Here is a 17,405-nt window from a genome sequence, read left to right on the forward strand (position 1 = left end):
CCTCCTCTCCCTCCCCCTCACAGTCCAGAATCCAAACACTATTCTGAGGATGGAGCAGAGGTGGAAAAGGTCAAGAAAATTAGGCCTTGTCTATTTACTGGCTCTGTTAGGAGCTATTGTTGCTCAGCAGCTCTTCTGAAGCTGGGCTTGAGCGAAGACTCAGGGATGGAGTGTGAGTAACATCTAATATTTCTTCACCTCAGAAATGATGTGCTTTGTTTCTCAAAAAGAGCAGAGATCCTGTTTCTGGGTAGCAGCTATCAGAAACTGGTTTTAACCAAGCACAGTTGGAGTGTGTGTGTGTGTGTGTGTGTGTGTGTGTGTGTGTGTGTGTCTCAGTGGAAGGGGGAAGAAGAGAAGGGAAAGAGAATAAAGTCAAATCCATTCAACCTTTGATTCTGTATTTTTTTTAATATAGAAAAAACTGAAAATCTTGAGCCAAATGAAAAGCAGTAAAGTGGTTGAGAAAGATTTTATGACTAAGAGAGGATTGCAATGGAAAATATGTAAAAAGAGAAGTTAAACCAGCTGGCTTATTTAATTTTGGCTTTCCCCCCTTTCTACTTTTTTTTTTCTTCTTCTTCTTCGGCTTAAACTGGGGAAAAATGTACTGTGTAAATATTCAGTGTTTTTCCTCGTATTTAGTCCTAACAAAATTCTTCACAGGGCTTAGTTTAATGGATCTCTGGGGACTGGGCGTGAACATGACATTTCACCCCTGGGTCAGAGACCACTTCCTGCTCCAACTTATAAGTAAAAGTTCTCACTGTCCCATGGGTCTCCTCTGCTCAGGAATGGGGCTGGGAGTCGGGGCTTGGAGGGTCAGGAGAGGGGGATGGGAGGGAAGCTTAATGACAAGTATTTCTGACATTATTTTATTGTAAGAACACTTCTCTTCCCATTCTGATGTCCTAGCCAGGAGCTAAATTTCAAAACTCTGTTCCAAAGTACATATTAATATATTTCCAGTTTATTAATTTATTCATGTATTCAGTAGACACCCTTTAAACACTGTCTGTGTACTGAGCATTGTGTTAAGTCCTGGAGAATTAAAGATAACTAAACTATATTCCCTGCCTTGTATGTCCTCAAATATATAGAAGAAACAGGTACCCAGACTGACAATCATAGCAATTACAGAGAGTTTTAAGTGACAGCACCACAGGGAAAAAAGAACACTGCCCAGGGAGGGCATCGAAGGCATTTAGGAAGTGGTGATGTCAGAAATGAGTTCTGTGAGCTAAGTAGGTGCATAACCAGGAGACGGAGGAGAGGAGGAACAGCATTACGGGCAAAGGGAACAGCCACGGAAAAAGCTTTGTCCTCCTCCTGGGGACCTGGACAAGTCTGCGATGTCTTATTCTGATTGGGGTTCTGAGAACCCAGGAGGAAAAACTGAGTGGGATGGGATAGAACTGGCTTATGGGTTCAGAGTTTGACACCAAGGAACCCCCAAAGGCAGCATTCAGGGAGAAAGGCAGAATTAAACCTAGTGGAAAAAATACCCACATAGTGTCCTTTAGGCAAAACCCAGCGGTGGAGAAGCAGGAGCTGGAGGCAGCCCAGGGTTGAGGCCTGAGTAGGAGGCAGAGGCTGGAGAGAAACCTTTGCACAGAGCTCTAGGGGATTTTTAGAGGCAGCCTGATGGCGCATCTGGGGTGGGGGAGAGCAGTGTTAAAGGCATAGACCGTGTTCAGGGCGTCGTGGAAACAAAAGGTCCTTGGCAGGAAATTAAGGTCAGTCGTTGCTACCACAATGCCCAGCAACTGACAAGAATGGTAGAAAAGGGAGAGTCAGGGGCTCGATGATGAGGAGCTTTGCAAAATGTGCTCGGAGGACTGAACCAGCCTCCCAGCTGGGCCCTCCCCCCAGGCTGGCACTAGCACCCCTGGCAGTTACCAGTGTGTCCTGAGATGGTGCACAAGCAACGCTTTAAAGGTTTTCAGAAGCTTTATGTTTATTGTATACAAATCAGAAAAAAATCCACAATTATTCAGATACAACAACTGCTTACGACGAGGCCTAACATAGTACCAGGATGAGCTGGTCTGTAGAAAAATACTAATACTAATACTAATACATACAAAAAACTAATACTAATACACGCAAAAAAACACAAAAGTTGAGAAGGAAGGTGGTCTATAAATGATTGAAGTTTGAAAATGTTGGCGATAGGCAACGAGGAACCCCTGATGAGTTCTAGGCACGGGGCTATGTTCTAGAACGCCATTCTTGGGGCAGGAGGAGGTGTGGAGCGGGGACTTGGGTGAGAACTTGAATTATTTGTTAAGGGAGAATTGCATTTACCTTCCAGAACTAATGGAAACTCTGTACACTTTTCATGTTCGTGTATCTATCTATGTAAAGTCTACTTTAAACCCTAAAGTACTTAGACAATTCTTCAAGGACCTTCTTTTAGTAATTTGAAATACCTATGATTTTATTTTAAGCTTGAACAACTCCGAATATATTTAAGTGAATAATTTTGGTAGAAATGTGCAGTGGTCAAAGCGACTTCTATGGTGTAATGAGACACTAATTGTGTCTATTAAATGTTAGTAAGTCCGTGTCCTTGTAATTATTTAATTTTATTTACATAGACCCTGGTGCCTTATTTTTTAAAATATGTCTGGTGCAGTGTGTATTAATCATTTTTTAATTTCTTATTTTTTGTGATGCTTTGACATTTGGGGACCTTGTGGACTGAAGAGGAACTACTCCTCCGGATTCGCTAATTCCTGGAGATACTAAACACTTTGCCTGCAAGCACAGCTCTCTTATGCAAACCGACCAATCATGAGTCCATACTGTCAACCACCTCCTTTTATCAGGTACTGTGGTCTGGGACATGATCCTGTGCTCTTAGTCACCCCAAGGCCAGTTATTAGACAACTAGAGACCAGCCCTATAGCCTGTCAAAATTATTCAAACTAATCCTAAACCTGCTCAGGAGCTCATTTCATCTCATTCACCTGCCCTGCCCATTTCTTTCTGTGAAAACCAAAATAAACCCAGTTGCTCATGCTTTCCCCTCCTTCCTTCTACCCACCCCCCCAACCAACTCTGGTAGGTCTCCGTGTGGCTCCACATGGCTTAACATGTCTTTATCTTCTTGTGAATTGTAAACAAAAAGCTTTTTTCAGAAACACTTATCTCTGTGTCTGTTATCTTACCAAACTTGATCAAAACAAAATCCCAGGTACATTTTAAAATATATTAAAGAAACTCAATAAACAAATATTTGTGAAATGAATGAATGAGTGAATATCTCTACCCACTAAAAACATGCCTCTTTTACTTTATTAAAACTGTTCTCATGTGGCTAAAGCCATTTACATTAGCTATCTATGACAGCTAAGACCTAGGTTACCAGAAATTGGAATTTAGAGTAATTTACATATTGCAAAAAAAGACATGAAGTAACTATGGACAGTGTTGTTTCTTTATTCCAGGAAGAACTCTAAAGAGGACTTTTTTCCAGCCAACACACCCATATTACGGTGTCTTTCCTGTGTGAGATGTTATTTTTTTTTATGCCAGAGTGGATTAACTGCTGTAACAAATAACCTTAAATCTCTATTGCATAAGACAATACAAATTTATTTCTTAATCACAAAAATCCAATGCAGGTGTTCAGAGTTGGACAGCCCTCCTGGCTGACTCTGTGACTCAGCAGTCAAAGATTCTTCCATCTTGTGATGCTGTCAGTTTCAAAACGTGACCTCCATGGTTACTAGAGAAGGTGGAGAAATAATGGGAAAGGTATGTCAGATACATACCCAACTTCACACACAAGTGTCATGTAAAATGTCTACATACATCCTATCAGTCAGAAGTGGTCACATCCCTCCCTCCCCACTGAGGGATCCCAGGGAACAGGGGTACACAGTCTCTGGCTAGGCAGCCACTTCCCAGCAGCCCCTCTGTCCTGGAGAATCAAACCTTTGCTGGCCAACTAACCTTTCCCACCAATTCAAGACATATTTCCCAGGATAGTGTAACTATGCGTTGGTCAAGTGGTAAGGTGAATCAGTATTTCTTAATCATTTGGGGGTCACGAATTTGATAAAATTGATAGACCTTCTCCCTAGAAAAACATGTAAGAATAACATACCTAATTTTTATGGAATTTCGGAAGCTCTGTGAATGCCCTGAAGCCCCTCCACTGAAATCCTAGAGGGTCATAGGCCTACACTTGTGGTATAGTTGAGATTATTCAGCTCAGAGGTATATTTTGAACAGTGTTGTAAATCATGAACCATGAGCTAACTTAAATTAGATTTTAGTTCTGCTAAATTGGGGTCTAATTTTTTTTTATTAATTTTATCCCCATGGGGAGCCTGATGTGAAACTCAATCCCAGGACCCCGGGATCACACCCTGAGCCCAATGCAGATGCTCAACCACTGAGGTGTCCCAGAGTCTAATTTTTTTAAAAAAATATTTATTGGAACTAAAAATCCAGAATGTCAGTAGTATGCCATTCAATTTTTAGGGGCTAGTTTTGCACTGAGCAGAAATTTCTATCGCTGTTACTGCAAAAGATTTCATCCACTCATCTGCCACTCTCCAATCTACTTCACATGCCAACCAGAGTGACACCTAAAAACTCAGATTTTGGTATGTCCTTTCTAAAGACCTTTCAGTGAATAAAGACTAAAAAGACATAAAAGACACTGAGTAAACTGGCCCCACTTGCTTCACATTGTGTGCTTTTTTGCTTTTTATACTCCCTCACAACTGGTTTTTCTTCCCTTCCTCCCACCTCAGGGCCTTTGCACATGCCTTTGCAGCTTCTTTGAATTTTTTGTCTTCATTTTATATAGTTAACTGCTACTTTTCTTCCAGATCTCAGCTCAATTGTAATTGCCTCAGAGAAGACTTCATAAAGACACCAAGTAAGTTAGTCCTCTATATATATTCTTAAATTATGCTTTTACTGTTTTGCTCCTAATGTTTATCACAGTTTATAATTACGTTTTTGTGGTTATTTGATTTGTCTGGGTCATTCCCACTAAAACGTAAGATTCACAAGGGCAAAAACTGAGCATCTGGTATCACAATTCAATACCTGACTTAGTGGATGGACTAGAATGGGCATTCAATATTTGTTGGATAGATGGATGGATGAATAGTGCCTGCTTTGCTCTGTATCTTGAAAAAGAAAAAAATAAGTGATAAAGGATCTTGGAACCAAATTATTTTCTCATTCTGAGAAATGAACATAATATCCAAGTTAGGATTTGCTGTGATTTTTTAGGAACTTTACAGTTAAGCAATGACATTTATTGTGCTCTTAGATACCTTCTAATCCAATAAGAGAAGCAAGCAGTAAGACATATTTTCATAATTATTTTATATTGCCACAAAGAAAACAGCTCACTGATGGATTAAGGACAGTGGAAGGGGACTCTCCTTAAGAAAGCTGGTGAGTAGGAGACTTCTGGGCTAATTTAGGAAAGCTTTCTGGGGCACCTCGTCCTATGGTCATAGTTTAAAGGTCTCTTATGATAGCTATTTTTTGAAATACATTTGGCACCCTGGGTGCCAACAAAAGATTTTCCCCACAAGTCTTGCTCAGACTCTAAACAGTTTTGTCTCACACTCCTTCTGATAGATTTTATTATTTTGCAAAATAGTCACTGTGTCTGCTTTGGGACAATTTTACATTCCTATTAGATTTGGCCATGTGATTTCCTCTGGCAAGTGACATGGCAGTGAGAGTGACAGGTGTAGAAGCATTGAGAGCCATGTGAGGTTCCAATACATTTTCCCTCTGACACAAGGCTCATCATATCCTCAGTTGGGAATTTTCTAGCAACACAGATGCCAAAGTGAAGAGGAGGAGGGATGGAGCCATAGGTGACCTTAACCAACATGGAACATGAGCGAAATATTAGTTTTTATTCTTGTAAGGAACTGAAATTTGAGGGTCATTTATTATCGTGGCGTAACCCAGCAAGAGATGATGGATACGCTTTCCTCCACAAAAATTATATATCATTTGACTCAAATTTGGAGCTTTTTGACTAATGAAAAAAATGGTCATTCCCACTTGGGTGAGTCATCCATCAGCATTATCCAAGCGCATGGCTTCAGGAAGGCACAAATACAGTCATGAGGAAGTGGAATTCTCAACCAGTAAAGCCAGTGGACTAACTTTTGTACTCACAGACTTCAAAGATATGGAAGCCACCTTGCCTCATAGCTCTGCTGGAACTGCCAAGAGGATGCCATCGTAGAGATGGAGGAAAATTTGCAATAAGAGATTACTATTAAAAAAATATATTACTATCAACCAAACAGAGATTTCCTTTCTTGCTTAAGAAAATCAGTGGGGGTATGAGCAGCCTGGGTGGCTCAGCGGTTTAGCGCCGCCTTCAGCCTAGGACCTGAGCCGGGAGACCCGGTATAGAATCCCACATCAGGCTTCCTGCGTGGAGCCTGCTTCTCCCTCTGCCTGTGTCTCTGCCTCTCTCTCTCTCTCTCTCTCTCTCTGTGTGTGTCTCTGATGAATAAATAAATAAAATCTTAAAAAAAAAAAGAAAGAAAGTCAGTGAGGGTAAAAAGAGATTTATCTGCTGATTTATACCAAAGCAAGAGTAGTCAGAGCTCATTGTAACATCTTTTTTTAATAGAGAAGTATAAAAGAAATTCATTCAAGACAAAAAGAGTTTGTACAAATTGGCTAAGTTCTTGCATAATATTCCTTCTTCTTCCCCTTCCTCCCATTCCTGTTCCATTTTCCCTTCTCTGTCTTTCTTCCTTGTCTTTACCCCAAATCTACTCTTGGCCATCTTTGGAAGATGCAAGGAAACTAAATATAAATAGATATATAAAGATGTTCACTATTGGAAGCAAAAAATAAATATACTCTTCTAAGAGTTTAGTCCACAACTCTAAAATATTAAAAGAACTTGTTTAACCCTAAACCTCTAAAGTTTGAAAAACCTTCCAAAAACTACTTGATATTTGAAGGGGTTTGACACTTTCTTTTAAGTATACTAAAGTGTATTCCCATTTCCCTTGGCTTGTCCAACCATGAACAGCTTCTTGAGTAAGTGCTAGGATCATAAATCCTGTCTTGATGTAGAACTTGTACTTTTAAAGTAAGGATCATCTTACTGAAGAGCCTTTTTGCCATGAGCTTTCTAGCTCAAGGTCAGTTCCCCTAAATACGCACGCATGCACACGCACACACTCACACACATACACCAGTATTTCTGAATTTCAACTGTGGTGCACATTACCAATTATGACTCCCTATTGTCAAGCAATATTGCCCTTCCTCTAAATGTGCTGAGTTTTTAAAATATTCAATAGAAGGTGCACAAAGCTGAACTTACCATTAAATCACTCAAGTCACTTTCTGGAAGCTGAGCAGGGATACGCAATTTAGATGCCTCAGTGTTCAGTCCCTGAAACATATTTTAAACCAGGAGTAGGAGCAGTTCAATTTATGTGCCATGGTGTTTGAATTTGCAAAGGTTTTCTGGTAATCTGAGGAGTATATTGAGTTACTGTCAGCAAATATTTTGCTTTATTTTTGTAGCCTTGTGATACAGTGAAAAGAGCTCTGGATGCCGAGTTAGGAACTGAGGGACTTCTAAAAGGGCTTTATATACAATATTTTTGTGACCCAACAAAAAATGTAAACGGTTTACAATTTCGTGACCATGAAAATGATGAACTGCTCTTTGTTCTGAATTGCTCTAGTTCAATGTAGAATAGTTATAATCAGATTGATCTGCATGAGAATTCAATGCTAATTATGTATACATACGGAAGAGAGTTGATTTTCCATAATGACTCTATGGTTTAAAACCATCAAAAGAAAGGGAGTATTGCAAAATTCACCACTCCAAAAATACTACAGTCCATCAATTAAGCAATACATGAAGCATGTAATGATGATAATTTCTGGGTATGTCAACCAAGAAACAGGCAAGCTAGTTGTTAACTTGCCTCACCATAAGAATGATGATTGTGTTAGTGCTTGGGTAGGTCATTCCCTACTCCAGCTCAAACTTTGAAGGAAGACAAAATGGATTTGCTGATCTGGCTCCTTTCTTTAAAATGCCAGAGCCAAGTAAGCCCGTGTCTTCGGATATCTGTGCCATCAAAACCACAAAATATCCAATTTGTGACTATAGAGAAACCAAGTTATAGAAGGTGAGAACCTGAAAGGGAACTTTTAGACATCTTGTTCATTCCATTCATTTTAACCCTGCCATTATGAAGGCCAAGAGAGACAGGCTAACTTGTCCAACACAATCACAAATCTAGTGATAATGAACATAGAGAAAAGACTTTGCCCAAATCTGTAAACTTTTAGCCCAGGGCTTTCTTCTCTGCCATGTCACTGGGAAACCAACACTGGTTCCCAAAACTGAACCTAAGAGTAACAAGCATGAAATATGAAGCTTTCTATTAGGATTCAGAACTAGAGAATATCCCTTTGGAATTTTTAAACCTGGCAATAATAAAAATGAAGTCCTACTAAGGAAGTTTCAAGTATGTTCATTTTCCCCTCAATGCTATAAAAGAAATAAAACACCTGCTAGTCATATATCAAGTTCCCAAAAGAAGTCCATAAATTTTCTGCTGAGAGTAACCTTGCATTACTCTAACCTATTTTGAATATTCCTTAAAGATGAAGAATTATATATGAGGTACAAAAGATGAAGACATGGCTTTACAGTAAAATTATCTCTAAACCAGAAATGCTGACCAAATCTTACTTTTCTTCTTGTCAGATAATGCTGAAACATTAATTTTTCTATTATTAAATTTATATGATACTGCAATCATTACTCAAATACATATATACATATATGTATGTTTTATACGTATGTATCATGCGACCGTAAAATATGAAACTGAGTCTTGTAAACACCCTCAAGTGAATTCAAACGTATAAAAGACTGTTGTCAGATCAAGCAGACTTCTGTTACTCAGATCCAGACACCACAAACTCAAGGCTGCCACACATCTGTGCAATTTTTGTTGTCGTAGTATTTGTTTTTTGTTTTGTTTTTTTTTTTTGTTTTTGGAATTACCTTCACAGCAATGACTTTACACAATTAAATTTAATCTTACTATTATAACCACACCCTGGGTTTCACCACAGCCTTATCACTTTTTTTTTTTTTTTTTTTTTAAATCCCCCACGTTTCTTCAGACTCAGCTCCTGGTTATTTCCTCCTATTAAAAAATAAATATAATTTGTTTTTCAAGGGCAATGGTCTGTTACCAATCAATATCACTTGCAAAGAATATTAATCAGATTCTTTAAAATATTTAAAGAAAATTGGATTAGCCATGGCAAGAACATTGGAATAAGCTCATGACCTTCCAATTTCTACTACAAGAGGAGACTGATTTCATCAATATGAACACAATCTGGTACACTACTTGAACATTGGTTTTTTTGACTTGAATAACCAACATTATATAGTTTACACTTCCATAGGTATCTCTCTAAATTTTTTCTGTAAGGTGATTTGAAGCCAAAGCTGAAATTGTTCCTGCCATATATTTTAGACTATTACTTCTGTTGTTCCTTGTGCAAAAGGGGCAGAAACATTTGAGCTGTAATGATTTTCAGCTGCTCTTTTCAAGCCACAATGCCTACAAATCTCAATTTATTAATGCTTGAAATATAAAATTTCAATCATGTACCGTGTGTGTGTGTGCACACATGCACCTCTGTGTATGTGAATGTATATATCTGAGGATAGTGGAGAGGGGAAATTATTTGTGTCTAATTATTCTCAGTAAAAAAGTTTTTTCAACCTACTCCATGACAACCATTCCAGCTAATCTGTGCTGCAGCCCTTTGAGGCACTTGGAAGAGAGCAGAAGACCCCTCATTTCTACTTTCTCATTGTCCTAGAGCCTTCTTACCTCTTCCAGGGAGCCCGGACTGTAGAGGTTAGAACTTCCTCAATGAGTAGGTTGCCTTTTCCACCTGGAGCTATGGCTGCTGCCAGGAGAGAAAAACTGTGGGCATCAAATGAGAAAGGATGATGTCCTCTTTCTCTTATAACTACACCCTGAAAAATCTGGAAAAAGAAAAGGGGCACAGAAAAGTGAACTCATTGTTAGTGGGCAATAGAATGTAGGAAAGGTTATTGGGTGGGGATGTGGAGTCAGGCTAGCTAAGATTGAATTGTGGCTCTAAGCTTACTTTGTGGACCTAGACAAGATCCATAAATTCTCTATGCCTCAGTTTCCTCATCTATAAAATGGAAACCATACTCCCTTACATTACAGAGTTGTTGGAACATTGCTTGGCACATGATGAACATTCAATCAATATTAACTAAAATTATTACTATGACAATCACCTATTGACAGCTGCTGCATTTCTGAAAGCCCAGTAACGTAAAACACACATCCCTTAATTCTTCCCATGAATTTCAACTTTCCAAAGTGAAATAAAATCTCAGCTACCTACTTAATGGTGATGTTTCCTTTCTTGGTTAGCACAATCATTAGTTTACAGTACATATATCATTCTAACTCTTTATACTGGTAAATTTTACATTCTTCCCTGCACATACAAATTCCTTGAATATATAAAAGGAATATATGGCAAATATGAAAATGAATTTATAGGCTGCACTCACCCCTACTACATCTGCATTCTAGTCATTCTTCAGTGTCAACCAATATAATTCACATCCTTGGGGAAAAGGCAGAACAGAAGCTTGTCATGACAACTTCTTCCACCCAACTTCTAAGCATAGTTACTGAGCCAAATATACCCATGCTCCATGGCAGTAAGAAGGCTTGTACACTCTGCCAAGGAAGCTACAGTCATGACAGCAAGGGTGAAGCGCTGGCGACCTTCCTGGAGACCCCGAGGGAGAGCAGTCCTGGGTACTTCCGGAGCTGTCAGGGATAAAATCGAGGGCCTATTTAAGGAACTGCGGCTTCAGTGGAGATGCCTCATCCTTTTGTAAATGAAAGGGCAATGTTTTCTTCCAACCTCCTCCGTGGATTTCTTTAAGCTGTCTCAGCTCAAGAGCCTGAACCTAACTCCAGATATTTTTCATTTGTGCCATAAACCACTATAGGGACAACAGGACTTCAGGCCTAGAAATGAATGCTAAATGGCAGTATCTCCACATTATCTACTGCCCTGGAAAGTCCACTTTGAAATCAGATTTTTAAAGGAAGTGCAATTTTGAAAGGAACCCACAATCCTTTTTTTTTCCTCTATTTTTCTTTCTTTCTCCTTTCTTTCTTTCTTCTTTTTTTCCTTCTTTCTTTCCTTTCTTTCTTTCTTCTTTCTTTTCTTTCTTTCTTTTCTTCTTTCTTCTTTCTTTCTTTCTTTCTTTCTTTCTTTCTTTCTTTTTCTTTCTTTCTTTCTTCTTTCTTTCTTTCTTTCTTTCTTTCTTTCTTTCTTTCTTTCTCATCACCAGGAAATAGCTTGTCTATAATCCCTACTTTAAAAAAAAGTCTCATGGGCTAATCTCCTTTAGGCAGGTATCATTACTGGTATTTCAAGTCCATAAGCAATTCAACTGCAATAAATAAACTGAAGTGATGATGATAATAATATTATGACCACACATCATTGCATTATCAATGCCTTTCATTCATGCAGTACTTTATAAAGTGCTTTCTTATATGAAGATCTCTGCCTTCCCACTCCTACCACTATTTCCCACCAACTCTGATAAGGAAGCACTCTCTGTAACTATGAGAAATATCCAGTGGGATTATTTGGAAAGACATAATTGCAGCTACTGAGAAAGAGACTCAATGTAATTAAGATTAAATTAGGATAAAATTGTTTTCAGAGATTGATAATTGTACCCTGGGCTTTAAAATAACTAAACTTAATGCCTGTAACCTCTCCCAGACCAAGGACAGGTAAATTCCCATATATCTGTCACCGTGTGCTAGTGTATCTTGGAGTGTGGCCAATCACAGTTTTGTGAAGATTTTTCCTACATTGGCACACAATTATATTTATCTAAGATGGTTTATGCATTTGCAAATGATAGCACTTACAAGCACTGCAAGCTTCTACTGAGAAAATTAACTTGTATGCCATCACTGAAAATGCTGTTTCCTCCCTCTGGGAAGTGTCATTTTGATTGCTTTCTCATCTAAACTGCTCTATCCCCTCATTGCCTTCTTTTAATGTAACCCAAACTAGACTACTAGTGCTCCCCAATAGCAATAATTCCCTCTTCTTTCCAGGCACGGAGTTGGAATACATTTTTCAGCCTTCTTTTGTCACCCTAGGGCAGTGCCTGTGACTAAGATCTTGACAACAGAACATAGATGAAAGAGATGGGTGCCATTTCCAGTCCCAAGATATCAGAACCTTCCATTCATGATTCTTGCTTTCTTTCCCTGACTAAATGGAGAAGACTCTGAGGACCTATAGTAGGCTGGTGAAGCCATTAGATGGAAAGACTGGTGTCCCTGAATGATGATATAGAGCCATCCTACATTGAACCACATAAACTACAAAGAAATAAATTTTTGTTGTGTCAAGACACTGAGATTTGGCAGTGGGGGCAAGGGAGGGTATGTTACAGAGGCTAGCATTATTTATCAAATACTGTTTTCTCACTTGCTTCTCTCTTCCATAATCATCTCACATTTTCTTTCTTTTATTTATTCTGCAAAGAATTATTGTGTGCCGAATATATAGGCTCGGAAAAGAGTACATCACACAGTAACTATGTTCAAAGTAGCCCAGAGGAACAATTAATCACTTTACAATTTAATAAGCATAATTATTTAGGTCTACTAATAATCTAGAAGACATGTCAGAAAACTACTATCTGTTTTGGTAAATTAAATTTTGTGGGAACACAGCCATGTTTATTCCTTTATACCCTATTTATGTAGTGACCTTACAACTTGCAAGAAGGTAAGAATGACCAAGAAGCTTTCATGCTACACTGGCTGCATTGAATATTAATGACAGAGACTGGTCCACAAAAATTAAATTATTTTCTGGTTCTTTACAGAAAAAGTTTACTGACTCCTGCTCTAAAGGATTTTGTAAAGGATTCTCAAAGAGGACAACACACAGCCAGATGTTATTCAACAATGAAGCCCAGAAGGAGGGACTAGAATCTGATAGAGCCCTAGATAAAAAATAAATCACTCAGCCTGATGGTGCTCTCCTTGTCTGGACTTCCAAATTAGAGTGAGAAAGAAACAGTGGAGGAGAGACTGAAAAAAAAAAAAGAACATAATGACATAGTCTCTCACATTCTCATAATGCTCAAATTCCAGGGATCCTTCAGATTTTGATTCAAAGGTAAAACTATAGACGGATCTTCTCCAGCTCAAATAGTGACAAGGTCAAAAAGTCTGTGAAGGAAATTGGGAATATGGTTAATCAGAGTTGATTTCAATCTAGCAAAAGCTGCAATCTAGCACCAGCTCAACACCCCCTTAAAAGACAGATGAATTATTAGTTCTCCATTCTAACCAAAATACAGAAGAAGGAACGTACGCTTTCTGGATTTTGAACAAAATAAAAATAATGTACTTCTATACACGATATCCAGAAAACAAATTTAAAATTTACAAGACTTGCAAAAACAAAACAAAACAAAACAAAACAGGAAAATGTGATCATATTGAAGAGAAAATATAGTCTAAAGAATAAGACCAGCAAATGATCAAACTGTTGGAATTACCAGAAAAGGATTTGAAAATAACTAATGTAAGTATATAAAAGAATTTACAGGAAAAGATAGATGTAATGGATGAAGAAATGGAATTTTCTAGGACAGAAATAGAAACAGTAAAAAAGAACCAAATGAAAAAAATTATAGAACTAAAAACACAATATCTAAAATTCTTTAAAAATGGGCTTAACAGCAATATATTAATCACGAATGCCTATTGTTCAAATTTCCTGCCATGGGGAGCAAAATTGACTAAGAGCCTAGCTACTGTTTTTCTGGATCTATCATGCGATTCATACCAAAGCCATGCTCCCAATAGGCTGCTCCCAGCCAATGGCATGACAGGTGTATTAATGTACATCCTTTTCTGTAAATTGTTGGACTTCTCCAATGGGTGACTTTAGGTCGAGTGATTCCCATCAGCCTGGAAAAACTTGTGTACTTCTGTTGCAAAAGTCTAAATTTCCTGTATAATCCTTCTTCCTTTCACATCTCCTCTTCTCCACAGGCATCAAATTTTGATCATGGTCTGAAGGTTCTCTCTGCTGCTCCTACTCCCTCATTTTTTATCATTCACAGACATTTCCCCAATACATCTTTGGAAGTCTAATCCTATCTTTGCATCTACTTCTTAGTGTATCCAAACTAACACAAGAGGATTGTATACTTTAGAAGAAAGCATTAGTAAAATTAAAGATAAATTGGTAGAGATTTTCCAATCTGAGTCTCAGGGAGGAAAAAGATTGAGAGAAAAAAGAACAGAGAGTATCCTAAGAGATAAAGTCAAACGGTCTTTACTAGACATGCAATTGAAATCTCAGAGGGAGACAAAAGAGAATATGTTTGAAAAACTAATGGCTGAGTAATTTTCAAATTTGATTAGAAATATCCACTCCAGGATCCCAGAAACTCAATGAATCTCAAGCAGAAAAAACACAAACCAAACAATACTGGGGTGGGGGACATCATGGCCAAATTGCTGAAAATCAAGAATAAAGAGAAACTCTTATATGCAACAAGTGAAGAGGAAACATTGCACAGAGAAACGACGACTTTTCATCAAAGGCTGAGTAGACCAGTGGCAATGGAACAACATCTTTGAGGTGTTGAGAAACAGGATTGTTGGTCTGAAGTTTTGTAACCTCCAACAATACCCTGTAATTGTGGGGAGGATATAGAGATGTTTTCAGATTGTCAAAATTGAGAGAGATTATTGCCAACAGATTCACACTTCAGAAGATGCCAAAGGAGGTTGCTTAGGTTGAGGGAGGAACTTTAGGGGAGGATAGAAGCCCAGTTCTACAGGAAACACTGAAGTGCACCAGATATAATAAATATGGAAAGGGGTTTTTTTTTTAACCCCTTTTTAAAATTTATTTGGTAGAAAGTTGACCATTTAAAGCAAAAATGATGGCAGTATGTTATAAGGTTTGTAACATGTGTAGAAGTAAAAATACATGAGGATCATGGCACCCAAGGCTAGAGAGGGTAGATGGAGGTATATTGCTGTGGGAGGTGTACTAACATAGGTACATTGTATGTAGGCAACATAAATATTGTTGCTTTATATACTAAGTGGTGTCATGTTATTTCAAACTAGACCGTGTTGAGGTATGGATGTATGTGTATCATGGTCCCACCAAAAGCACTAGAAAAATAAAACAAAGGTATAAAATTTAAAACAACAGAAACAAAAACCAATAATGACTACAATCTTCTGACCATGATCTGCAATAAGAAATGTTATATATCTATCACTACTAGTACACAAATTTTCCACAATACTCACACAGCAAACATACGTACACCAGAAAAAAAAATTATTCAAAGCAATGCTTATAATTACTAAGTGCAATTAATATTTTTTACTTTTTCATTTTTTGTAACATCCATTATTATCCATTGAATCCATTTTACTACCAAATTCTTACAGTGGATCACAACTTGAAACTGGAAAAACGCTGTTCTATAACATCTACTATCCAGCAAACCATTTACTTAAGAATTTTTTCATTTCCTTTTAATTAATGTTCATTAAAAAATTGCATGAAGAGTTCAAGTTATTCCCATTTTAGAAATAAGGAAACAGAAGCGGAGAAGTTACTTAACATTCCCAGGATTATAAGGCTAGTAAGTGAAAAGGGAATAGCTCAATATAGATATAAATATAATATAACTGCTATGCTTTTAATCACTACATCATACTGCCTCCATCTTGGCCACTGTAGCTGGGGACTTGGGGGCCATTGATGGGTGCATGTAACTGGATGCATTTTTCTTGAGTAAAAGACTAGTTTTCATCTGTAAACTAAATACAAAAAACAAAAACCCACAAAAACAAAAAAAACCTGAAACCTTTAGTATGAAAGTCTTACCCAGCCCTAATTTACAGTTTGTTTTTTTCATACGAGATAACTAAGATCTGTTCACATTATTTGAGCAGATGCTTTGAAAGGCTCCAGTCACTCAACCACGATAAAGCTCTAACCTTCAAGGCTTCATATCCTATACTTTTCTTTGTATATGCTATTGGTGAGTGGGTGGCAACAGAAATCTACAAAACATGCAAATGAGAAACTTTAATCTACCGAGTCTATTTTTCAGTTCTGAGATTCTAAAAACCTATAATTCTAATCAAGGACCCAGCCACCTGCCATTCTATAACTAAGCCACAAGATAGGCGGTTGTTTAAATTGCTCAGAAAGTTATACAAAGACAGAGGTTCCTTTGTTTCTTTGTTAGCCTGCCCTGAAGTTTTGCAAGGCTTGATGTTAATTAAAGTCTCTTGGCGCAATTTAACCATATTTCTCTTCGTTTATTGTCTATCATATAGATAGAGTAACCTAGCTTTCCTTAGGATAATCATTTTTTTCAAATACTCGTATAATTGAAAATAACTATTCACTATTTAGCTTTTTCCTCTCTAGACTAAATAAATACGATCCCCTTAATCTTCCCCAGTCGGTTTGATTTTCTCTGTAATCATTTTGGTAGTGCCTCTTAGTTTCTTCATATGCATTTTAAAGGGTGGAACCCCACATTGATTGCATTACGCTAATAAGGGCCTGACCAATGCCAAGTATGGCTGGAGGATCTGCCCTTCTTGCCTGCTGTGCTCTTGCTAAAAGAGAGTTGAGTATTTTATCAGCATTTCTGAAACATTGTTGCCAGTTCTCTGGATGTCATCAGCTGAAGTTGAATCTCACTCACACAGACTGCCTTGAGCCAATGGGACCAGTGCTTTGCATTTTCTGTCTTGAAATATCTGCTAATATCTTTTATGACATTGGAATTTCTTCTTTCATTACTTGAATTTTCTTCTTCCTGTCTTTTTTATTTATTTATTTATTTTTATTTTTTTTCTTCCTGTCTTTTGTTAACATGTTTTTTTTTTTTTTTAATTTATTTATGATAGTCATACAGAGAGAGAGAGAGAGGCAGAGACACAGGCAGAGGGAGAATCAGGCTTCATGCACCGGGAGCCCGACGTGGGATTCGATCCTGGGCCTCCAGGATCGCGCCCTGGGCCAAAGGCAGGCGCCAAACTGCTGCGCCACCCAGGGATCCCCTTCCTGTCTTTTTTAAATGCTTTTCTCTATTGTGACATTATTGTTTTTATCAATTTCAAGAATTTACATTAAGGATTTCAACCCTTGTGTTTGTCTATGTATTTTTTTTTAGGTTTGTATTTAATTGAATACTTTGCCAGTATTTTCTTTGTCGTTTCTTCCATTGT

At 37.9% G+C, this 17,405-nt stretch overlaps 1 long non-coding RNA gene across 3 annotated transcripts; it reads left to right on the forward strand.

Annotated features, from left to right (window-relative positions):
• The first annotated feature begins 1,262 nt into the window (after nucleotides 1-1,262).
• Nucleotides 1,263-13,287, forward strand: LOC112654566 (uncharacterized). Of its 3 annotated transcripts, none has more exons than XR_004805268.2 (5): nucleotides 1,263-1,736; nucleotides 2,710-2,831; nucleotides 4,848-4,897; nucleotides 5,300-5,427; nucleotides 12,998-13,287. It is a non-coding gene; the product is annotated as an uncharacterized LOC112654566 (long non-coding RNA). The 3 variants fall into 3 exon arrangements; XR_004805270.1 differs by having other exon boundaries at nucleotides 5,371-5,427; XR_003133112.2 differs by lacking the exon at nucleotides 5,300-5,427.
• Nucleotides 13,288-17,405: the final 4,118 nt, after the last annotated feature.

This window comes from Canis lupus, chromosome 15 (assembly GCF_003254725.2).
Source record: "Canis lupus dingo isolate Sandy chromosome 15, ASM325472v2, whole genome shotgun sequence".
In the NCBI taxonomy this organism is placed as follows: Eukaryota; Metazoa; Chordata; class Mammalia; order Carnivora; family Canidae; genus Canis; species Canis lupus.